Below are 24618 nucleotides of genomic sequence, written 5' to 3' on the forward strand. Positions count from 1 at the left end.
TATTGCTGAGTTTTACTCTAGCTGTGTAATATTAGCAATAAATCTAAGAGCAATATTATGGCTTTTTTCGATTGATTAAACTGAAATCATGGATACAAATTAAATGTTGGTGATTACATTTCATTGCTGATTTGTAATACATAATTTATGTAGAATACATTTAAAATGGCCAAAGTATTTAGAATATCCAGAAAGAAGTAAATCCACAAGATGTCCCAGAATATTATTTCCAGTTTACATTTTAGATAGCTTCTCTCTGAAATATCATTGAACATTGATAAAAGGCTTTAGAAGGTGAATGAGCTCCAGAACAAGAGCAAGTCTGTTGTATTACTGGTGCCTGGCACATCCTATTTAATAATTGGTCAAGGTCTTTCATTGTTTCTTATGCCCTTGGAAATCCTGGTGCCTTAAAGCAACACATGTTTATTGTCTTGCAGCTATGGAAAACAGCTGTCCCTGGTGAGCCTCACTTGACTAAAACCTAGGTACCACTGGAGTGACATTCTCTCTGGAGGCTAGTGGGGGAGGTGGGGATGGGGAGGGAATCCCTTCCTTGCAGTTCCCAGTGTCTCAAGGCCCCTAGATAACCTGAAACCTTCCATCTTGAGGCCAGTAGCACATACCTTCCAAGGTGAGACCTCTGGTTCCATTGTTATGTCTCTTCTTTCATTCTGGCCCTTCAGTCTCCTGTTACAAGGACACTGTTATGATAACATTGTGTCCACTCGGATACTACAGGTTAGCATGCCTATCTCGAGGTGATTAATCTAATCACATCTACAAAATAACTTTCCCTGGTAAGGTAACATTTTTTATAATCCAGTGATTGAGATGTGGATGCCTGGTGGGGGATGGACATTTTTCTGCCTGTCTCACTTGATTCCCTGTGCAGACAGCATCTATGCACAAGAACAGGAAGTGAGGTACAGAGAGGTCTGTTGGACACAGCTCAGTGACGCCTGATGTTGAACCTGGTCTGAGCAGCTGACCCTCTGTGAGCCACTGAAATGGACTGGCTGCAACTCAGCTGTATGTTCAGGAAGGTGTTAAGGTTCTAGGTAGTTGGTGGAGCAAACTAGATTGCTGATTCTTCTGTAAGGACTCAAGAAGGGCAGTACATTTAGTTAAACTTAACATTAGTGAAATGAATTTGACTCCCAAAGCCATATTTGAATATAAAATGAAATGCATGTATTAAGTTTTCAAAAACATTTTTTGATTTCTGAGCAGAATCCTGAGGCATAGTATTTAAATTCGATTTACCAGCCTAAACCAGATATAAAGAATATTTTTTTTAAAAATCATCCTCTGACCCACTTTTATGACAATGTTTCAAGTAATTGTATCTGAACAAAAATGTTTGTTAACTTGGTGAGTTTTCATGGTCTCATGACAATTGTGCAGTGACCATTTGAGCTGGAAGACCATGAGTTATATTACCTGGAGCAGGTGACAAACTGTCAATCTAACAATCACATATGTACTGGCTTTGTATGGTTTAGATATCAGGTGGCCCTGAAAGTTTACATTTGTGAAAATGCGAGAAAGTTTAGAAGTTAAATGATTATACTGAGAGCCTTACCCTAATTAATGTGTTGTCTACTGATGTGGATTAACTGGGTGGTAACTGAAGGCAGCTAGGGTGTGACAAGAATAGGTAGATCACGGGGCTACGCCTGTAGGGTTTATATTTTGTCACCGGTGAGCAGAGCTCACCATCTGCTTCATGAGGGTCACATCCTAAGCGCCTTTCCTCTGCCCTGCCTTTGTGCCATGATGGTCTGTGTCACCTTGGGTCCAGAGCTACTGAGCTGGCAAAGTACAGAATGAGACCTCCAAAACCATGAGTCTCACACAAACCTTTCCACTGTGTGTTGTTCTCATCAGGACTCTTGGTCACGGTGATGGAGAAGCTGACTGAAACGGTGACACATTCAGAGGTGTGGTGCTGCCCCCCAGGATATAGCATGGGCGCACAGCCACCAGGCAGCATAGGCTTCCACTGGCTCAGTGGCAGCAGCTGCCACTATCACATGTCTGCTTCCATGCCACAAGAACAGTGGAACCTCATGGCTTTGTGTGATGGGAAGAGGTACAGTTAAAATGCCTGGGGTGGTGGCTCAGTGGTAAGGCACTAGCCCAGCACGTGCAAGGCCCTGAGTTCGATCCTCAGTACCACATAAAAATAAAACAATAAAATAAAGCTATTGTGTCCAACTAAAGCTAATATATATATGGATGAAAAAACAAACAACAATAATAAAAAGAAAAATCCAGAGGCCCGATTAGGGATCATTCTAGCATTCCATATTCGATAAATGAGTAACTACTGAGTACCTGGAAGTATAAGTCCCCCAGTGTCTCACAGGTAACCCTTGGGTCACAAGGTGGGAGGGATTGGTAGATAAATGATTCCTTCTGTTGTCCTAAGGAGCATTCAATTCTAGGGTTCACTCTACATGGTTTCTTAGGGGCTCACAGCAGTATTGAGCCCTAATTGAATAGGAAAAATGAAGTGAAAAATTCCATCAAGCACATGTGGTTTAAGTATTCAAAACTTAGAAATGGAAGTAAAATATCATTACCTATGTGTTTCATAACACAGCCTAGTTAGGAAATTCTAATTAGACAGTAATGAGCCTCAACAGGAAAAGAAAGAGAAGGCTTAGTATAGAGGACCACCTCAAGCCTGAGGCTGGGATGTCTTGAAGTACATCTCTTGGAGGGATGCCCTCCACCAAAAGCATGTTGAAACCAGCCATCGAGGAGTAGTTCACTGTGTGTGACCCCAGAAGATGAACACAGCAACTGTCTTCTATATATAGACTGCTTTCTGGTCACAGAATAGCTAAGTTGTTATCCAAACAAAACATCTCACTACCTCCCAAGGCTCTGAAAATTGGCTTAAAGCACTAATTCTTTACGCTGAAACTAGAACTCTGAGATTTCTCCTTCTAAACTGAATCTAGATTCAGTGGTTGCTCCTTGAGTGTGGCTTCTCTTAAACTTAAATCTGTGTATTAAAGGCATGTGTCATATGCCACTGTAATGGTGGCCCCCTCCTCCACCAATGCATCTTAATTAAGCTTCTCAAGAGACCCTCACCATAATGGTTCTATCAGCAAAAAATTCTGCAAAAGAGATCAGTGTCATTAGAACTTCCTATTTCCTGTTGTTCTGTCTTGCAAAAACTAAGTTTAATTATGAACTTGATGATTCTACTCCTACTTTTGTGATAAAACACGTAAAACTCTGATTGTTCTAAAAAATGGGCAGGAAAAGAAAACACTTTCTGAGAACTCAAAGAAAAAAAAAACTTTTATGTAGACTCCTGCAAAAATGTAACCCACCAAGCACACCCTGCCACTGGGTATACAATTCAAAGAATTTCTGTACTCCTGGTCCAGAGAATCTTTCAGTCATGAGCCACACTCTCTGGACCAGGTGCAGCCAATAAACCTGCTTCCTGAAAATCCCTCAGGTGTCCAGCTCTTCTGTCCTATATCATTACACACACACACACACACACACACACACACACACACACACACATGCAATATTCAGTGGTAAGACCAGTTATAGAAAGACTGGAATAGCTAACCTTCCTCAAATTAGGAGCATAGAAGTTGTGAAATGGTCAGTATTCTATTACGATTCTGATAATTCTGATTCCACCTGGACACAGGATTATTTTTTAAATTATTTATTTGTTTATTACTTAGGAATTGTGTCCTTGCAGCTCTTGCCCATACCTTCTAGGGTCTGGGGTTTACCCTCTGGTTCATCCCCCTTGTCCAAAATAATTATCCTATCTTTTTGAAGCTAAGTTGTTTTCTTATCCAGCTTCTTGCCCATAGTTAGGAATCCAAAGGTTTATTTATTATTTCAAAAACTATCTTTCACCCTTTTAATCTCAGCTGGTATGATACCTTGAAAAACCCCAAGGCATTCTGATATATCAAATACTGCTCCACTTCATTCACCACACCAGTACTTACACTTCACAACTCTGAACACCTGAAAAGCTACCATTAGATCACACCCTTACGTTCATTAGAGGTCTGTTGTTTGGTTGAGAGGGTGTAGAAATCTTGGCTATGAGACCCTGTGGTGCTTTTGCTGAGGTAGGTAGGTCCAACAAGTAACTCCTTAAATATCTCTTAGGTTACACCAAATGGTTTTACAGAGCGCCCTGGATGTGAATTGTACTAGGAAGCCACGGGCCAGGTTAGTGGTGACACCCTGACCTGGATCTGTGTTATCTTCTTGGCTCTGAGCTACAGGGAGGGAGGCTATTTCTTACTTTGAGAACCATTTGTTTCTTGAAAAGATTGTGGATGAATAATAGCTTTATTTTTCAAACCAGCTAAGTCCTGAATCATTTATGTTCCCTCTAAATTCTATTACAAATCAAACGGGGTTTTGTGGACTCATCTGTTTTCCCCTTTTCATGCACATCAAAGGTGACCGGCTCACACTTTGACCATTCTTTCAAACATCTTATTAGCCACTACAATCGTCCTTTGACACATTATCTTTGTTTGAAGTAACTACTTTTTAAATTACTACAGGTGGCAATTTTACTGAACTTTCTATTACTAAAATACACAGGTAATCTTTTCTCTTCCCTCCAATGAGATTTCCTTGTCCTGAAGCCCACCACAGCTCCAGCACACTGACCAGACCCATGGCACTGCCATATATTATGTTAAGGTAACATATTGATAAGAGGGACCAAGTTATGGTCTAATGCCATGCCATTTTAAAAACCTCAAAACTTAGTGGCTTAAAATAAGCCCTAACTTTCCTTATGATATACTGCTTAAGGTGTCAGAATGACTTGATGACCTCTGACGCTCAGAGGGTAGTTAGCATCCAAGGCTCCCGGGGCTGTGTTCAGGGTGGCTTTTTGTCTCAGGTACCTGTGTCTTGGTGGCCTTGCTCTCTCCTCTCTCTTTCCTCCCTCTGATCCTCCTCCAGAATCGCTTCTCATGGCTGGACTTTCTCACATCATGGCAGCCTCTGGACAGACCCGACTTGGGTCTAATGTTGGTTTCCCCACAGCAAGTCATCCAGGAGCACTCCAAAGGAAACCTTCAAGGAGACAGGAAGCTTCAGCTACTAGACTCTGAAGTCCCTGGCCAGTTCTAGCTGCATTGTTTCCTTCATATTTAATCATTCAAAGCATACATAGAGCCCACTTAGGTTCCAGGGAAGAGAACATAAATCCCAACCTGTAAGAGGAAGAGAGCCCCACATTTTAATCAAGCACATTTACTCTGTCCCATGTGACTCTGTATATGTTGTTTAAATTCTCTGGGCTTCAGTTTTCTCTGCTACTAAACGTAGGAGAAATAGATTATTTCATCATATTTTTAAGAGTATAATAAGAATTAAATGAGATATCAAGCATGCAGTGCCCCAAACAGCAGACATTGCACAGAGTAAAGCAATAAATACATTTTTTCTGTCGTAACTTATAATGGCATACAGAACATTTGAATTTGCTTATATTACCACATAAGCAGCTGATTTCACAGTATCTATTCTTAACAATTTTGATACAGTTATTTTCTGATGTTTGTTGCTGACAAGAAAATCCCATGTCAAAGAGATGAAAGGTCTATGCAGCTGTGGGTGGTCTACAAATCTCAGTTTCTTCCAGGATGCATGTGTATGCTTGCTATTCACTTCGTTTCTTTTTCATTAATATTAACACGGTTTGTAAAATCTCAGCTGGGGTTTATTAAGATATTGTTCATAGAGATGTGCTGCATAAATATGCCCCAAATTCCTAACCTAAGAAGAAAAGCCAATCAAAAGATATGAATTTCAAAAGACATCAATAGATCTGCTGCATACCTTGACACTCATGCATGCATGCACACACAGAGACACATACACACATACACAAACACACACACACACACACACACACACACACACACACCATAGATGTAGGAGACTAAGATAATAGAAAATCACCAGCAATGGCCATTTAAAACACATGTATGTAAGACACTCTTCTGGGATGATGTTATCCCTGGCTTTAAACTACAGAAAGCTCAACTTTCTGAAATGGTGGCCCTTCATCTTTGTCCCCAAAACATGCTCTCCTCTTGGATGCCACTATCTTAGGAAATATTGCTTGCAGGGGGAGGAGACACTCTCTGCTGTTCGTAACCATAATTATGGATTCAGATATGATATAATGATACTATGCTTAATGTACCATTAGAAGAGGTGGGATCAAAATCACAGGGTCTTACTGAAGATTTTGCTTGTTCTTTGCCCTTAATGCCATCATTCAAATAGTGTGATACGTGGGTCAGTGCATCACGGGAGGTACTAAATCACCACTGACTCTGCAGAGCTGCGTGGCCTTCAAGAACCCATACCAGCATCTCAATGGATATATTCAAACACTTTGTCTCTTTCTTGGTTTCTTTAGGGTTGTCTTGGTCTTAAGGCTGGCTTTGCTCCTAGAAATACATGACCAGCAGCAAATGAGACCCTGCTGAGAGTCCAAAGAATAGAGTAAGTTTTAGTTGTGGGTTAAAAGCAAGGGTTCTATTATTTATTCTGGAGAGCTCACAAATCAACCCCTCATAACAGCAGTAATGAAGCTCACATTTTAATGCCTTCTTACTATGTGTCAGGCACCATTGCAGCATTTAATTAGTGAGGTTTCATTTTTTGCCTTTTGAAAAACATGTGAAGTAGTGACTGTAATGATTCCCATTTCATAAATAAAGAAAATGCTTCACAGAGGTAATGAAATGCTAGAGCAAGACCAAGAAAGACACTTAGGTTGTGAAGGAGTGCAGGTCCAATCTGCACTGGATAAGCACCTTGCTCTGAGCCAGAAGCTCAGAGCAGGTGGCCTGGAGGAGACAGGGACTCCTTCTCAGGAGGGTACAGGCTGCATGTGGGAGGTGCTCACCTGAGCTTAAGTGCTGGCTGGATGTGGGAACAAGACCACTTGCCAGAGAACTTTTATTTAGAAAACTTGGTCAGTGTTCTCCGTGATTAGCTTCTTAGCCTCTGAAGGGCTTCCATGTGAAAGAGGAATGCTTTGAGCCAAAGTGCGAGGCATAAACTGTTAGGTGGCAGATTTCAGGTCAGTATGAGCAATTCCTGTTTTCTAGAAACAGAATCATTGGAAACAGACTCTCCAGAGGCTTTAAAAGGAGGCAGAAGGAACTTGAGATTTCCAAATTTCAAAATATGGTTTACATGTTGCACAAAATAAATTTCTATTGTTTATGTCCATTTTATTACCCTATTTTCCTAATTGACATTGAGAGTCTTGCTATTTTTTTAAAAAAAAAATAGGGCTATTTTATATCTAGAAGGGCTAAAAGACCCATCACTGCTGTGTGAGTTTCTATCTTGATATGAATGCATTCTCTTATTTGCTTTCACATACAGCTTTACATAATGTTCTAAGAATAAAATAGTTTTTGTAGAGAATAGGAAGTAATTTGTGTAAAACCAATAAAATGTTATTCAGGGTTGAGTACTAAGTACATGAAAATGCAATTCTTTTCTTTTCTCTCCCTGTCTTCCCCCATCTTCTTGATTTACCTTTTGCTATATTTCATGTACTCTCAAAAAAACTTGAATGGTTTCTTTATTCTAGGCCACTGTATCTTCAAAGCATCATTATCCATGACATTGTCACTACTTAAATTATAATGGGGCTTTCCGTTCAGTATCTTAAGGATTTCTAAGTCATATAGGTAAACAAATGACTCCTTATGGGACTAGAATTGTAGTGAAGAGTTCTGTAGATAGCACCTTCATAGTATGAGAGTAGCTTAGATTAGCACAGATTACTCTGGTCACCATATTCATATTTCCTAATACCTAGTATAGCAAGATTTCTACAAGTTCATAAAACAATGTGATCAACCAGAGAACAAATCAGTAAGTCATACTTCATCTATATCAAAACTCACCCCTCTTATAAAGATTAAGGAATAGACACAATCCCAACTGGGAGAAAATATTTGTAAAGCAGATATGATAAATGAGTCATATCTAGAATATATAAAAATATCTCAAGAACAAATAATAACAAAACAGACATAAGCTAAATATGTCTGTTTATGGCTAAAATGGGCATATGTTGACTGTGGTTGTTAGTAAATTAAGCTCCATATAATGTTATAAGATTGTATAGAATTAAAGATGTGCACATGCACGCAGACAAGAGGAGCACAAATAAAACTGGGAAAATTTAAACCAGATTAAATTTAGACCATTTATATTAATAAAGGGTATCAATTAAAACAGATCAATGGATAGTATCAATGTCAATACCCTGATTTTGAAATGATATATTTTTTTCAAGATGTCTCTATTAGAGGAAACCACGTTAAGAATGCACAGGATCTTTCTATATTACTTCTTATAACTGTGAACGAATTTAAAATTAAATCCCAAAACAATATTAATTAAAAACAAAACAAAATTTGATGCACAATCTGTAGAGGCATTTCACCAAGAAGGTATATCATGCCAAACAATTTCCTGAAAGAATGCTCAATATGAAGTGCTGGTGAGAATATTAAAAAAAATGGAAACAATTTTAACAGTTTCTGGTGGGAATATAAGATGGCAAAACTACTTGGGAAATTGGAAGTTTTCCAGAATGTCAATGTATACTTGCCATATGGTCTGGCCATTCCACTCCTGGGTTTGAACTCAAGATAAATGACAGCATATGTGCCCGCAAAGAATAGTACATGGATATTCATAGTATTTGTATTTATAACATCCACAAGCTGGAACCAACCCAAATGCCTACCAGCAAGTGGATGACTAAGCAAACTGGGGCCGCCATACAATGAAACAGCCCTCAGCAATAAAATTAAAAGAACTAGAGATACATGTTAAAACACAATGAATAGTAAAAGAGCCATGCTGAGCCAATTCAGTCACACCAAAACAGACTCTAAAAAGAGCACATGATGGGTAACTCCAAGTGTATACAATTTTGAAAAATGCAAACTAGTCTCTTGTAACAGGATGTAGGTCTGTCATTGCCAGAGGAAGGAAGGTGAGCAAGAAGGTAGGCATGGAGGGACCAAAAATGAGGAATTGTAAAGGGACTTGCTGGCACATTTAGAGTGATAGGTATGTTTGTTTTCCTGATTTTAGAAATGTTGCAAGTAGATAGAAATGTACATTTTATGTATAGTTCAAAATATGCTGACCGCCCTCAATAAAAATGTGATCCACCAAAGAACAAATCAGTAAGTCATACTTCATCTATATTAAAACTCACTCCTCTTCTAAAGATAAAGATTAAGGAATAGACACAATCCCGACTGGGAGAAAATATTTGTAAAGCAGATATGATAAATGATAAATAAATAAAGCTGTTGAAAATGAAGTAGAATACACACACATATACATACACAGATACCTATGCATATTTATGTGTGTATATATGTGTGTGTGTGTGTGTGTGTATATATATATATATATATATATATATATACACACACACACACATTCAAACATATGAATATCTTCAAGTGAGACAGAGCATACAGCGGCACATGAGTAAAATGGGCACTGCAACGTGCAGAAATAAAAGCACAGGTGGCATTTCTAGAAGGGAGTCATCGACTCTGTGACATGATGCCCGAACCCTGGAACGTGAGCTGTGGGAGCTGATGTTCCCTCAGCATGGAGCTGCTTCTATGGGACGGGGGCTGTGGCTCCTGGCTTTTGAGAATTTGAAGAGAGTGGGATGTGAGGAAGGGTGTGCAGGGGAGTCAGCAACTCTGCTGAGAAGAAGTAAGGAGAGCAGGGAGAGGCAGCAGCAGCTGGAGTGCATCAGTGGTTGGTCATTTGTTCTCTTTTATTTGCGCTGGTGCGGCCTGGTGATGAGCTGGTTCCTACAGGCTAAGAGGTAGGTACATTTGTAAGTTTGGTGGAGAATTTCTCACTTTCACTGTCTCAAAAATAGGAAGTACAAACAAATGATGGTCCCTGATTGAGTATGCAGGAAGCGAGGACAAAATTTGTAAATTAAGTATAAAATGGCCTGGGTAACATTGGACTGGGAAAGGATGTCTTGGGACAAGAGCCCAAAGCACAAGAAACAAAAGCAAAATAGACAGATTAAATGATATCAAACTAAAGGAAATAACCAACAGTATGAAGATATAACCCATTGAATGAGAGAAAATACTCATAAGCCATAGATATGATAAGAATTATGTGGAAAATTACATCACTACTCAATTCAATAGAAGAAAATGAATAACCTGATCCGAATAGATATTTCTCAAAAGAAAAGACACAAATGACCTGTGAGCATATTTTAAAAATTGCTCAATATCCTATTCATCAGGGAAATTCAAATCAAACCCATAATATGTCACCTATTGTGTGCTATAATCAAAAAGACAAAAGATGAGCATTGGCAAGGCTGAAGAGAAAGGGGAATCCTTGCACATTGTAGGTAGGAATGCAAATTAGTATGACTATTATGCAAAATGGTGTGGAGCTTCCTCAAAAAGTTAAAAATATAAAACTACCATATGATTCACCAATCGCACTACTGGGTTATAGTCAAAGGAAGTGAAATCTATATATCAGAGACATGTACACTCCCATGATCATTGCAGCACTGTTTACAATGGCCAACCATGGAAACAGCCAAACTGTCCATCAGCTACTGAATAAATGAAGAAAATTTAAAATAGACTACATATATGCACATACATATACATATGGGGGCGGGGGAGAGACATACACATGCAATACTAGTCATCCATGAAAGGAATGTAATAAAAGAATTTATAACCACAGGAATGAACCTAGAGTGAAAGGTGAAAAATGCCCCACATAGAAAGACAAACGCTGCACCCTTTCTCTCTGATTGGGATCTAAAGAAGATCTCACAGAAGGTTGGTCTGACATTGAAATGGCGATTACCAGTGGCTCAGGAGGTTAGTGGGAAAAGAGGGAGGATGTTAACTGAAGAATATACCACTGCAGTGAGGAGTAGGAAAGGTCCAAAATAGATAAACATATAGAAACGGAGTAGGCAGGTGTAGAGTAAAACATAGAAAGAGGGAAGACAGCTGGGGAATAGGGAGTTTCTTCCTTGTTAATAACAAGGCTAAACTTGATGGTGGTGATGCCTGCACAACCCATCTATTGTACACACACAATCAATGCTATAAATGAGTGAGTTATATGATATGTGAATCATATCTCTATAAATCTATTGGAGGGAAAAAAGAAAATGGTATGGTTAAATATAAGACAACATTACAAAGAGCAGGGCTTGTGTAACTTGTGAACTGAAATAAAGAGACACTGTTTGGTTGCTTCTTCTCTTGGGCTGCTCTAACAGAGACCACAGACAGGGTGGCTCAAACAATGGCTGCTCACTTCTCAGTTCTGAAGGCTGGGAGGTTCGTGTTAAGGCACTGGCAGATCAGGTGTCTAGTGAGGGTTGGCTTCCTGGATTGCAAAGGGTCATCTTCTTGCTGTATTCTTACATGGCCCCCAGCAAAGAGAGGAAAGAAGCTGTCCAGTGTCTTTTTCTTAGGGTGCTAATCCCCTTTCTGAGGGATCCACTCTCATGACTCACCACTTCCCAAAGGCTCCACCTCCCAAGGCCATCTCAGTGGGAGTTATTATCTCAACACATGGACTAGTGGGAACACAAGCATCCAGTCCATAATAGCGTTGGGAGAGTTTCCCTCCAGCCTAGTTAGGCACATGAGAAGGGTGCACATCTGGATGGATTAAGTGGGTTTTCTGTTTCCAGGAAATGCATTGCCAGTGCTTATGGGGAGAGCTTATGGGGTGATGCAGAATTCCATGGGTTCTGGAGAGCAGAGCTGTGCACAGGGAGTATGCCTATCCTTTTAGTTGCTCTGCACAGTTCTCTCAAAGTCGCTCCAAGTGCTTCTCCAGCATTTCTCTCTCCCTCCTTGTCTTTCTGTCCTACATTACTATGGCGTAAGGCTTGAATGGGTCTAAGCATTCCAGTTCAATGGAGAACATCACCTCTCCTGCAGCCCGAGCAGTTTACCTCGTGGACTTGCTTTGGATGCCACTACAGTTCTAGCACATAGGAGTGATAGATCCATGCTCGGGCACAGCAGGTGTGTGTGAGTGTGTTTTAGTGTAAGTGTTCCTTCGTTATAGAAGAGCCTTCACAGTGAACAGTTCCTTCCTTTCCAATCACAACAATTCAGGAAAAAAAATTATAGTTACAAGCAGTTTGTTCCCGGTTTTCAAGATTCAGGGCAGATTCCATTTTCAATAATTTACATTTTCCAGGTGTGCTGGACATTTATTAGAGCAAAATAATTTTCTATCCTTTGTAAAATTAATTTTCTAATACATTTATGATACAAATTAGGTGTGGGAAAGAAGTGATCATTACTCCTTGTCAAGTTGAGAAAGGACTTTTAAAAATGTATGAGTGTAAAGAAGTTAGAACCAGGCATTTGTTATCCTGAACAGTGGATGCTAGTTACTATTTATCTTAAGAGAGAAATAATTGCACTTCATTTTACTTTTGCTCCAGGACTGTGGTAGACATTAGCAGTACTAAGGTGGATTAGAAAATAATTCTCTTTTTCAAAATAATATTAATTGTAAAAATGACTGTTAATTAACAATAAAGAATAAAAACTATAATGATAGTGATGTTGAATGAAATGTTGGATTATTATTATTGTCATTATTGCCTGTTTCTAAAGTATACGTTCATAGACAAGAGAAATGACTCATGGGTTGGAATATAAGGAACAGCAATAAAGATGAAGATGTGTCTGTAAAGAGCAAACTGAGCATGATATGAGGCACCCCCCGCCCCCTCCCCCGTTGCCTGTCCCCTGTCCCCACACCTCATCTTCCCTTGTAGATAATCCACAGGGCACTTCCCTCCCAGAAGCACCAGAGGCATGACTGCGTTCTTCCTACTGCCTGGTCTGCCCCAAGTCATCTCCATTAGTGCTAAATGAAGTGGACCTGATGGATACCAGGGAATCACACCGTCCAGAGAGGCGGGTGGAGGAGTACTCTTAGAGTTATGATGCCTTTGAGGGGTGTAATAGTCACAATGACATCTTCTTAAAAAATCAACAGACAAATATACTAACAATAGTAGAATGGCATTTTTTTTTCTTAGATGACAGCTGGGTAGATACTTGGCTAAAATACCTGTTCCCTGAAGTAAGACTGAAAAATTACATTAGTGGCTTTCAGTATAACGCAGAGCTTAATTTCCAAATGTCTTTACTCTTCTCTAGTATTCTTAGTGGATAATTCAAATAAAAGTTATCCTCACTGGCATGTACCATTTAACTGTAATGATTTCATTATGGGAATACACAAGCAGATACCTGAAGTGTCAATTCAGTAGCCAATTAGTATCCGAGAGGCACCAGCTGGAGTGTTCTGATTCCTGTGGGCATGTTGAGTACGACAAGATCCTTCGACTTGAGTGTACTTGAGAGTCCAGGCTGTGCTACACATCTCTTCTGCTCCAGAACTTACATTTGACCTCATACTTCTCCCTCTTGCTCAAACACGTTCACTGTCTGTCCAAGGAAGTTAAAACCTGTAGCAGGGAAACATTTTTCCCTAGTATCATCTCCATTCCTGAACTGCCAGCATATTTCACAGTGCTGTTCCTCTCCATGGTACCCATGTCCCTTTCACAGTGGCCTCTTGCTTAGTTCCCTGCCCATGTGCTTCTGCCCCCATTCCTATTATATCTTGTTCTTTCCTAAGCATCCTTCAAGCCTTAGGCTCAATGAAACTTTTGTAGACCTTGGATTCATTGCTTAACCTTTATTAACAATTTCCGTCATTAATATTCTCAACAGTACTCTATAGTTTTAACATGTTTCACAGTTTTAATCTTGTCCATTACACTACAAGTTCCATAATAGCAGATAGGATATATGTTTTATTTTCTGTTTAAAATACAATTTTTAGCAAATTATCTACAACTTAGTATGTATTAAATAAGTATTTTTTGAAGATGAAAATAAGAGTAGGCCTACAGACCAATATTGTTTGTAATCTTAGGTGAAAAAAACTAATAATGGGATTATCAAATCATAGTTTCAATACAAAAAAAAGAAAAGTGCAAATGAATATGAATAACCTACTGCAAATTGAAACACCTTACAAATTATGGAAGTAGTAAGAACATGAGAAATGTATCCAAGTACTTACTTACAAGAAGTCATAGAAAAGAGGAATCAACAGCAAAATGGGAAAATCAAGAAACTATCCTCATTATTGTTCAACATTGTCTTGGAAGGTCTAGGCAATATAATATGAGAACAAAATTTGCAAATAAATATTATAGAGCTGAGGATTTAGCTTTGTGGAAGAGCATTTGCTGAGCAGGTGTTAGGCCCTGAGTTTTATCCTCAGTATTGTGAAATAGAAAGACAGAAACCAAGCGGACAATAAATATTATAAAGGAAGAGACAAATATGTCTTTCCTTCCAGTTGAAATCATTATATATGTAGAAAGCTTAGTATCCTCGATAAAAATAATTCAAATCAAACAAGAATTTTGTGATATAAACAGGTACAAATTTTAAAAAATCCAAGTTATAATAGTCAATATGTTAAGCTTATGTTGTGCCCTGGTGTGCTCTGTGTGATTTGAACTTGGCATGAATTTTTAGGGCTGTAGGAGATGAGGTTAAATAAATTAGTCTTATGACATTCTTTTATTGGATGCCAAATATCAGCCAAGCATATTGCAAATTGCTTAATAGCTATTACTTTATTTAATTAACATAACATTTTGACAGGAGTTATCTACCTTTTCCAATTCAGATACCAAGCTTGGAAATGTTTAAGTGACACACCCAGGATTACAAGACCCATAAGGCAAAGAGCTGGGATGCCTAGTTGTCTTAAAGCAAGAGGACTGTTTGTGGTGAAGTGAGATCCTGGGCAGAGACCGAGAGGGAACCGTGCTGGCTGTTGGAGGCTGCCAGGTTCCCAGAGCTTCGTGTCATGTTCTCTATTTGGCTAGGGCCAACTGGGTTCTGCTGGACATCTGTCTCACCCGGCCAGCCTCCCGGGGGCTCCATTACGCTTGACAGGAAAATCCAGTGCAGTGGTCAGAAGCCAGTCTTGCAGAAGCAAACTAACTAGGGCGTGGCTCATTAGCTGGACAGGCCACGTCAGCAGCAGCTGGCCTGGTACTGAAAAAAGAACTAAAACAGGGCATGTAATTTGGGAGTGGTTATTTGAATTTTGGGTTGTCTTCTGTTACCTCGATCTCCTTTGGCCAAGGGGATCCCAGGCTCCTCATGTGTCAGGGGTTCTGCTGTTCTCAGCTGGTCTTTGCTGGACGAGGCCTGCGGGGCACCTCCAGGCTGTGATTGAGGCCAGATCCACAGCACAGAGTTCCATTGTTCTGGTGCCACTGGCTGCGTGGCTGCTGCTCTTCCCAAGGTAGAAAGGCCACAGGGAAGAAACCAAGATGAGCCATGGTGGGGAGCGTTCCGAGAGTAAGTGAGCTGGGCCAGCCTGAAACCCACAGGAGAAGGTAGCTATCCCACCTGGAGACCATTGAGGCCCCGTGGCAGAAGAAGGGATTGAGAACTGGGAGCAGCAGCTGAATCCAACACTCCTGGTTCCGAGCAATGGCGTGCAGTTGCAGGAAGTTCCTTGGGTCTGTCCACCAAACAGACATGCATTTTCACCTACAGGACATCCCTCCAAATCCATACACCATCGATCCTATTATTTTGACTTTCTGTTTTGATTTTCATTGATCAAATTGAATACATAGAAATCTAGGTTAGAAGGGAGCTCTGTTTCACTGACTTAAGAGACCAAAGAAAGAATGTTTCACTCATCATTAATACAAAATCATTATAAAAAAAGACCTGATTTAAATTATTACAAGCCACTGCAGCTACCAAAGGTGCTGGATCGCTCATTGTTAAATATGTAATTAGTAAGAGCAAGAAGCTTAACATAAATCCCTCTCCTTGGAATGATCAGGAGAGTTTAGAAGACATGAGTGGCTGATGGACACTATTCTGATTTGTTCCATGATGTCACCATCTGGAGCTTGCACCTTAGAAAGCACTGTGCTAGGATGACTCCTTTGCTTCCATGGAGCATCTGGGGAAAATGAAATTAGAGAGACAAGGACAAGTTCCACGATTAGCACCAGTGACACAACTAAAGCACCATCTTTGTCCCAGGGCACAGCAAACAGTGTTAGACGGCCTCCAAGTATTGATGACATAAATTCACATAAAGAGGCGAGAATTACAAAAAAGAGGTGTCACAGCACCAGAGTGGGTAAGGGGTCCTCTGTGGGGCCAGGTGCTGTTTATGCGTCTGCTCTCCCCTTTCATAAACAGGAGGTAATGAACGGACCTTGCAGAGGTGATGTGGCAGGGGTGGTTGATAAGCTAATGTCTACCTGCTCTGGGCCACAGAGGGGAGCAGCCAGTGTGGAAATGCCTCCTGATATTGTCATCAGGAAGGCAGGAGATTGGGGGAGACCAAATAAGGGAGAGGAGAAGGAAGGAAAGAGGTGTGGAAAGAGAACAGGTGAAATAAAGTGAAACGGAGAGTGGGGCCCAAGGGAGAAAGGAACCAGAAGGGAAGACAAGAGGGAAAACCTGTGTAAGACGGGAGGGAGGGTGGAGTTAGAAACAGTGGGACGAAATTCACTGGGCGTGAGAAAATAAGGAAAAGACTTGGCTCTAGGCATTTGCTGTAGGACTCTCTGGATAAGACAATAGGGTAGACAGAGGCAGGACAGGCTCAACCCAGCTGTGGCTGGAACAGCAAATAATAGGAGGAGACTTTGCTCCCACCAGCATCACTTTGCTCTCTGGTCTCGGGTTTTGTCATGTATGAAAATAAAATATCGAAAAGTTTGGAGGTGTCTTTCCACTCTGAATTATGCATCATCACTAGGCTGCTAAAAAAATCCAAGAACAACAACAAAAAGGAGAAACAAGAAGCCAGCTGCTGAACGTGAAGTCACTTGACCATTTTTAGATTATGAACCTGGATTCTAAACACCTTCCATGCAGGAAAAAGTAACACCTTTAGAACCCCCAGGGAGAAAGACATTTTGTCAATTCACTGCCAAAATCTATACATCAAATGAGACAGGCAAAATAATGGGATCTCTCTCTCTCTCTCTCTCTCTCTCTCTCTCTCTCTTTCCTGTCTCCCCCAAATAAAAACGTAGTAATCTGTCATTCTCGATACATTTTAAATGTGCCTAAAACTAATTTATTCTTCATAAAAGCATTTCAGTATTACAAGAAACTAATGCGCTGGGAACCTATAGAAAACCCAAAGGAAGAAAGGGGGACATGAGAAAGAGATGAAGGAAGAAAAAAGAAAAGAATGAGGGAAGGAAAAGGGAAATTATGAAAGGAAGAACTCGTGTGCCTCTCGCGAAGCCGCCCACCCCTGCTCTCTCTTGAGAAAGCTGCAGGCATGGGTGGTGCTGAGTCGAAGAAACTTCTCTCCAAGGAGAGAGTTTAGGTCAAGGGAGAAGGAGAATCAGATCACAGCAGAGACCACGGCTCCCAGGATGGGCAGAGTCTCTGTTCATCCCCACCACCCGTGACTTCTGCCACGTTACTCAAAACTGTTTAGAACTCTTACCACTTTTCTTCAGAAACCTCACTGTTCTGAGGAGGAGGTCCATCTCTTGCCCTGCATCCTGGAGCGTCCCTCAGATCCAGTGTGACTGGAGCCTCCCTGGGGTACAGTCTCTCTGAGCTCAGGCCTGCAGGAAGTGTGTCTCTACCTCAGCACCTTCCAACAGCTATCCCTGGTGTGTACACCTGCAGGACCATCAGCTCAGACTGACCACCGAGTGTCATCTACCTACATCAACACAACTGCCCACTGCTCGAGAGTCTTGGCCATTTTAGGTTGAATTTCTCAACCCCCAGCCCAATTCCAACTACCTGCTGTGATTACATTATTGTCAATCTTTCTGTACATTAACTATCATGCCCTGCCTGCCAAACCAACTGAACACCAGGCACTAGCTCATTCTATAACCCTGGGTAAACTCTGGGTTATTGTGGTCAGTCATGGGAGTGTGCAGACTGCAGAGCCCCTTGAGAGAGAGGTGGTCACTCAGGATATAGTCCACTGATAGCCTTTGCAATTGTTGGAATGTTTGAACTGAAACCAGGTGAGCAAATAGGAGAGGCAGGTTTCATTGACTTGGGGATACTCAATACACCGGAAAGGAATTGAAGCTTAATGTAATCTATCTGTTAGAATTCACCTGGGAAGCTTGGGAAAGTGGTGGCCCATGAGGAATGAAGTTGAAATACTTAAATTTCAATAGTGAGTAGTTCAGGAATGGTGGGGAACTGGGTATGGATATGTTACATGGTGATAGAGCCTCGGAAAATCTTGTATTTTAATTTCTCATAAGAAAGCCCAGAGGACTCACCAGAAGGTGCTAGTGAGATAGGCAGGAGATAAATTGGAATCACAATGGTGGGAGGACATAGTCACAAACCTGGGCTCACGGTGGAGGAGCAAGATGGGACTGTGGTGCAGTAGAGGTAAGGTGGAATGGATTATCCACCAGATGTTTGGGTTCTAATCACGGTTATGTCCAGGAAAGTTGAAATAGCAGCCAGGAGGACTTGGTCTGCTGAGAGTTATAAAGAGGATAATGAAACATGGAAACCCAAGCAGCAAATGGAGTCAAAAGAGGTTGTCAGGAAGTCAGAAACTGCTTATTATATATGCTTTGTCTTATAAAGAATAGAAAGACAAGAGGCTAAAACCACACCAATCAAAACTGTATCAGTCAACTCTCTGTCACTGTGACAAAAATACCTGATCAGAAAAGCTTCAAAGACAAAAAGTTCATTTGGGGCTGATGGCTTCAGAGGTACAGTCTGTGGCCAGTCAATTCCACGTCTCTGGGCCTGAGGTGAGGGAAAACACCATGGCGGAAGAGTGTGGCAGAAGAAGCGGCTCACCTCAGGACAGGTGGGAAGCAGAGGGTAGAGAGGTGCCAGTGATAAAATATCAACCCCGAAGTCACTCCCCAGTGACCTTTTTTCCTCCAGCCACATCCGACCTTCCTTCACTTATCACAAAGTACAGCAGTTCTTTCAAATTATTAAGCCACCAAATGGATTAATCCACTAATTAAGTCATAACTTTTATAATCATGAGCTCTTGGGGGACACCTCATATCCAAACCATGTCAAAAAGCAAAGATCTAGTACCTGAGTCACATACTGAGCTGAGGTGGCATGCACACCTGGCGTCCCCTAAGGGAAGAGAGGACTGATTTCCCATGGGGAAGGACCAGCAAACAGCATGGAGAGTAACGACCTACCAAGAAGATCCTCCCAGTTCACTCTAAAGTGTCCTGAAAACATGTTCTCAGGCAGTTTTACACCAGGTAAATGGAGTATCAGACATTTCTAGAATAACAGATACACAGTCTGAATAGCTTTTGCTGTCACTGTTGGAACAGGATCACCCGGGGCCAGGGGGCCAGGGGGTAGATGGAATGCTGGCTAAAGACCATGTGGCACTGGGTTCCCACCCACAGAGTCATCCTCTTTCATTTCTCCTGTCACCACGTTCATCACTAGGATTTTTGTAATTGATAATTGGAATAAACACTTCATTTGCCCTTTGACCTATGAAATACAAAACCATCAGTGTTGTTTATAAAAGCAAAAATGGAAACAACACAAATGTCCATCATCAACATGATATGGAGTATCCATAAGAGAAAATATTCCTCAACAATAAAAAGAATAAAATGTTGATCTAAATTACAACATCACCAAATTTGGAAATCATGCTAGTAAGTAAAATAAGCAGGGAACAAAAGAATATATGTGTGATTCCATTTATATGAGATGTCCAAACCACAGGAATCTGTAGAAATGGAAAACAGACTGTGGCTGCCTGGTGCTGGGAATGGAAACCTGAGAATGATTTCAGGGTGTTTCTTTTGGATGTGGTGACAGATTTTGAAACTGAGCGTAGTGGTCATTGCAAAATGTTTTGAATATACTGAAAACAAATTGCAAAATAAAAATCTTAAGTGTGCCATAAAAAATTCCTAGTTTACAGTAATACTTTGCAAATAAGGGTCTGAAATGAACCTTATTTCAGAAGATGATTGTGGATTTTATAAAAATTAATTTCCTGATTATAGATTTTATGAAATTAAAGTCACTTAAATGGTCCTGCAGTTTAGAAAGACTATTTAAGTCTTCAACTGAGATTGTAAGAAAAATGGTTTCATCCCCTAGATCACTTCAGTGACAGTTTCCAGAAGTTAATCAATGATTAACTTTTTATTCAGCTAATTGAACCCACCATAGGGTAGAAAACTTCATGCATATAGGATTGTAGGTTCTGCAAAAACTTCACCAGTGCAGACTTTTTGAATTAGTTTTTTATTTGTTTTAATTAGTTATACATGAGAGCAGAATGCATTTATGTACTTTGATATACATAGATGGGATATAATTTCTCATTTTTCTGAGTGTACATGTTTTAGAATCGCATTGATCATGCAGTCACATATACACATACAATAATAATGTCTGTTTCATTCTACTATCTTTCCTATCCCCACATCCCCTCCTCTTCCCTCCCTTTACTTCCCTCTACCTAATCTAAGGTAACGCAATTCTTCTCTAGTGCCCCCGTTACCATATTATGAATTAGCATCCACATATTAGAGAAAACATTCAGCCTTTATTTATTTATTTATTTATTTATTTATTTATTTATTTATTTTTGAGATTGGCTTATTTCACTTAGCATGATACTCTCCAATTCCATCCACTTACTGGCAAATCCATAATTTCACTCTTCTTTAAAGCTGAGTAATATTCCATTGAATATATATACTACATTTTCTTTATCCGTTCATCTACTGAAGGACACCTAAGTTGGTTCCATAGTTTAGCTATTGTGAATTATGCTTCTATAAACATTGATGTGGCTGTATTACTGTAGTATGCTGATTTTAAGTCCTTTTGGGTATAAACCGAGGAGAGGGATAGCTGGTCAAGTGGTGGTTCCATTCCAAGTTTTCTGAGGAATCTCCATACTGCTTTCCATAGTATTTGCACCAATTTGCAGTCCCACCAGCAATGTATGAGTGTGCCTTTTCCCCACATCCTTGCCAACATTTATTCTTGATGATTGCCATTCTGACAGGAGTGAGATGAAATCTTAGGGTAGTTTTGATTTGCATTTTTCTAATATTTGCTGATCAATTGTATTTCTTCTTCTGTGAAGTGTCTGTTCCAGTACAGACTTGAATCCCATTTGTGTCCTGGTGGATCACCAGTTCTACAATGCAATGGGTTCTGTTTAAACTGCTTTGATGTCTCTAGTGGACTTAGGTTAAACACAAAAATTGTACATTAAGTTCAGAAAGGGAAAACATAAAAAAATGTATTCGATTGAAGAAGGCCAAGGGGAATTCTATGGAACTTCCTTGTTCCCACAGGACACAGAAAATATAAGGTAACACGCATTGAATCCTGGGCAGACGGGGCAGATGAGTGACTCCTAAAACTGTAGTAAGGATTCAGGTTGGTGGTACCATCTCATCTCCATTTAACTCGCTGCATGCCTCTACCGAAGCTGGCTCATCCTGAGCAGTAAGCTTGGATCACCAGAAGAGAATTCAAATGCTGTGGTGGGAAGAGTACTGCGAGGGCAGATTGAAGAGGCCTCTGTTGATGGCACGAGACTGGACGCGCATTCTCTTCTCTCTTAATTAAGAGTGAGGATCAACAACAATTCACACTCACACAGGATGGATGATATTCATTTCCAGCTTTGCCCCAAGGATAAGGTAACTGTCAGAACACCACATTGATTCATTACATAAATAAAGTCATGCTTACATGACACCGTGTAGAAGCAGGTGGCTTGCAAACTTGAAAACCTGGCAAACAACAACAACAAACCCCACAAAAACAAAAACAACAACAACAACAACAACAAAAAACCTGCTCCAGAAGGAGGGAAATAGACCTTATGAAAATTGAAGCACTGACCACTTCAATGAAGCTTTATTGGGTCAGTGGTAAGGTTAATGCTAAACATTCCTTTCAAATTAAAAAAAAGTTGCATTTTTTATCTTAAACTCCAATTAAGAAAGTATCACACTCAGTAGTAACCTCCAGTTTCACCACAACCTTACAAAATATTTGGCTCTCTGGTCTGAGAGTTGTCAGTGCTATTGCAAGAGGGAGAATAGATGCAATGTGCAGCTTATGTGAAGACACAGCGGGAAATCACATGCAGGTCCTTGGGGTTCCAGAGGAAGAACACTTTACCTGCACCTGAAAATCATAGGCCTCTGGGAAGTCTTCGACTGGCTACTCTGCTCTGGAAAACTAGAACGTTGATAATAGTGTAACTAATAACTGACCATGCCTCTGGAACTGTATCAATTCATGAAGTTGAGGAGTCCCAGCATCAATGAATGGTGATTTGGAAATGTTCACCTGGGACTAAAAATCGAAAAGTCATGAGTAAGCTTCATGAGAAAGTATCCCAGACTCATGTTACCCACCGTCATTTTACCAGCTCCCAGCTCTCAGATCTCTTCTACAACCACAGGAGAGGGATCTTCTTTGGCTAAAGAAAGAGGGAGAGGTCTTGGCTTGGTTTATGGCTGGAGTGATCCCACGTGTGGGTCACGATGTTATCCCCACACTTCAGGGTGGGTTTCAGTGCGTTTGAGGCTGGGGGAACTATATGGATATAACTCTATGTGTGCCCTGATGACCCGCCATCTGGACCTGAGAAGTATTCCAGAGGGAAATACGCATGGACTCAGGAGAAGTGGCTGTGAGTTGATCAGAGGCCTGGAAGGAAAAACAGAAGAATGGACAAGTGAGTCGGTGAGGTCCAAGGGTGGGGCAGGCACCTGGGAAGGCATGTGGATGGGAGTCTGAAGATCTTTATGTCACTTGCTATACCCATAAAAAACATCCACACAAAGAGTCATCAGCAACCACCCCAACAAAATAATTCAGCCAGTTGATGTTAGCAAACTCCATTGTCAACCACAGCACTAATGGGAGCTACATGCACCACCGGACCTGGTGGCAGAGCATGGAGAAGCCGCAGCTTCCAAGTGGACACAGCAACAGAGCAAGGACAAGCCTGAAGCAATACCCAGCCAATGGCCTGCAGGCACACCAAACAAGCCTGATCTAGCGCTGCCCAGGTCTGAGGTACCACAGGACAGTGCAGAGGCCAAAGTGGAGCTTTCATATATGTAACCAAGTCTTGACAGGACCACTTCACTTGGCAGCAATACAAACTCTTGGGTCCCTTCCTTCCCAGGAGGGCCCATATTTCATTCTCCCAGGGACAGGCACCTATTTCAGGAATGGGTTGCTTTGTGAGTTATCCTAGGCCTGAGGATCGGGTACTACATCCATCTCCAGATGTAAGTATTTTTTTCTTCCTGATGAAGGTTCAAATGAAGCTCAGCTTGGAGTCAACTAAGGATGAGGTTTATTCACTGAAGCACAATAACCATGTGGCACTGTGTCCTCAGAAGGAAGAATATCTGGTCTTGGACAGAGGAATGAACTGTATATCTATGTACTACAATTCCCAAAGACCTACTGGGGGGCTATCCTTTCCAATCCCATAACTCACGAATCTATAGGGAGAGTCCCTTACTCCCAAAATAATCTTCCTGGCAGGGGATACACCAAAAGTCCAGTTTGTCTATAAGCCCAGCTTGCTGCTTGTGCTTCTGAACATTCTGGAGTCCAGGCACCAGCAGAAAATCAATGGACTCCTCATTTTGGCATGAACAAATGGCCATGAAAAGCAGGAGGAAGCAGGATTGCTACTGCATAGTACGAACAGGAGGTGCTCGTTGGCAGTGGGTAATGTGGTCAGATAGCTGTCAGTGTTCCCTAAGCCCCAGCTGGTAATAAATAGGTGTGTGCAATGCCCCCACGTAGGGGTAGTATGGTTTTTTTTTATTAGTTGTTCAAAACATTACATAGCTCTTGACATATCATATTTCGTACATTTGATTCAAGTGGGTTATGAACTCCCATTTTTCCCTCGTATACAGATTGCAGAATCACATCGGTTACACATCCACGTTTTTACATACTGCCATACTATTGTCTGTTGTATTCTGCTGTCTTTCCTATCCTCTACTATCCCCCATCCCCTCCCCTCCCCTCCCATCTTCTCTCTCTACCCCATCTACTGTATTTCATTTCTCTCCCTTGTTTTGCCCCCTTTTCCCTTCACCTCCTCTTATATGTGGAGACCCTCATCGTTATACAAAATTACATATAAGAGGGGGTAGTATGGTTTTAAGGGGATCAGCTACCGCAGGAGTGAAAGTCGATTCATGTCACCAGGTAAACCAACAAAGCCTGCTACAGGAACATTTGAGGACAAGGGGAATTTGGAATGGACCCTGAGAGGAAGGGAACAGGCAAGGGGTCAGGAGCAACCCTATGAGGGCAGCTGAGGTTTACCCCAAGAATATCACTCTTAAGTTTCCTTCAGGATTAGAATCCCACTGGAATACTAGAGAAA

Source organism: Marmota flaviventris, chromosome 15, assembly GCF_047511675.1.
Source record: "Marmota flaviventris isolate mMarFla1 chromosome 15, mMarFla1.hap1, whole genome shotgun sequence".
Classification (NCBI taxonomy): domain Eukaryota; kingdom Metazoa; phylum Chordata; class Mammalia; order Rodentia; family Sciuridae; genus Marmota; species Marmota flaviventris.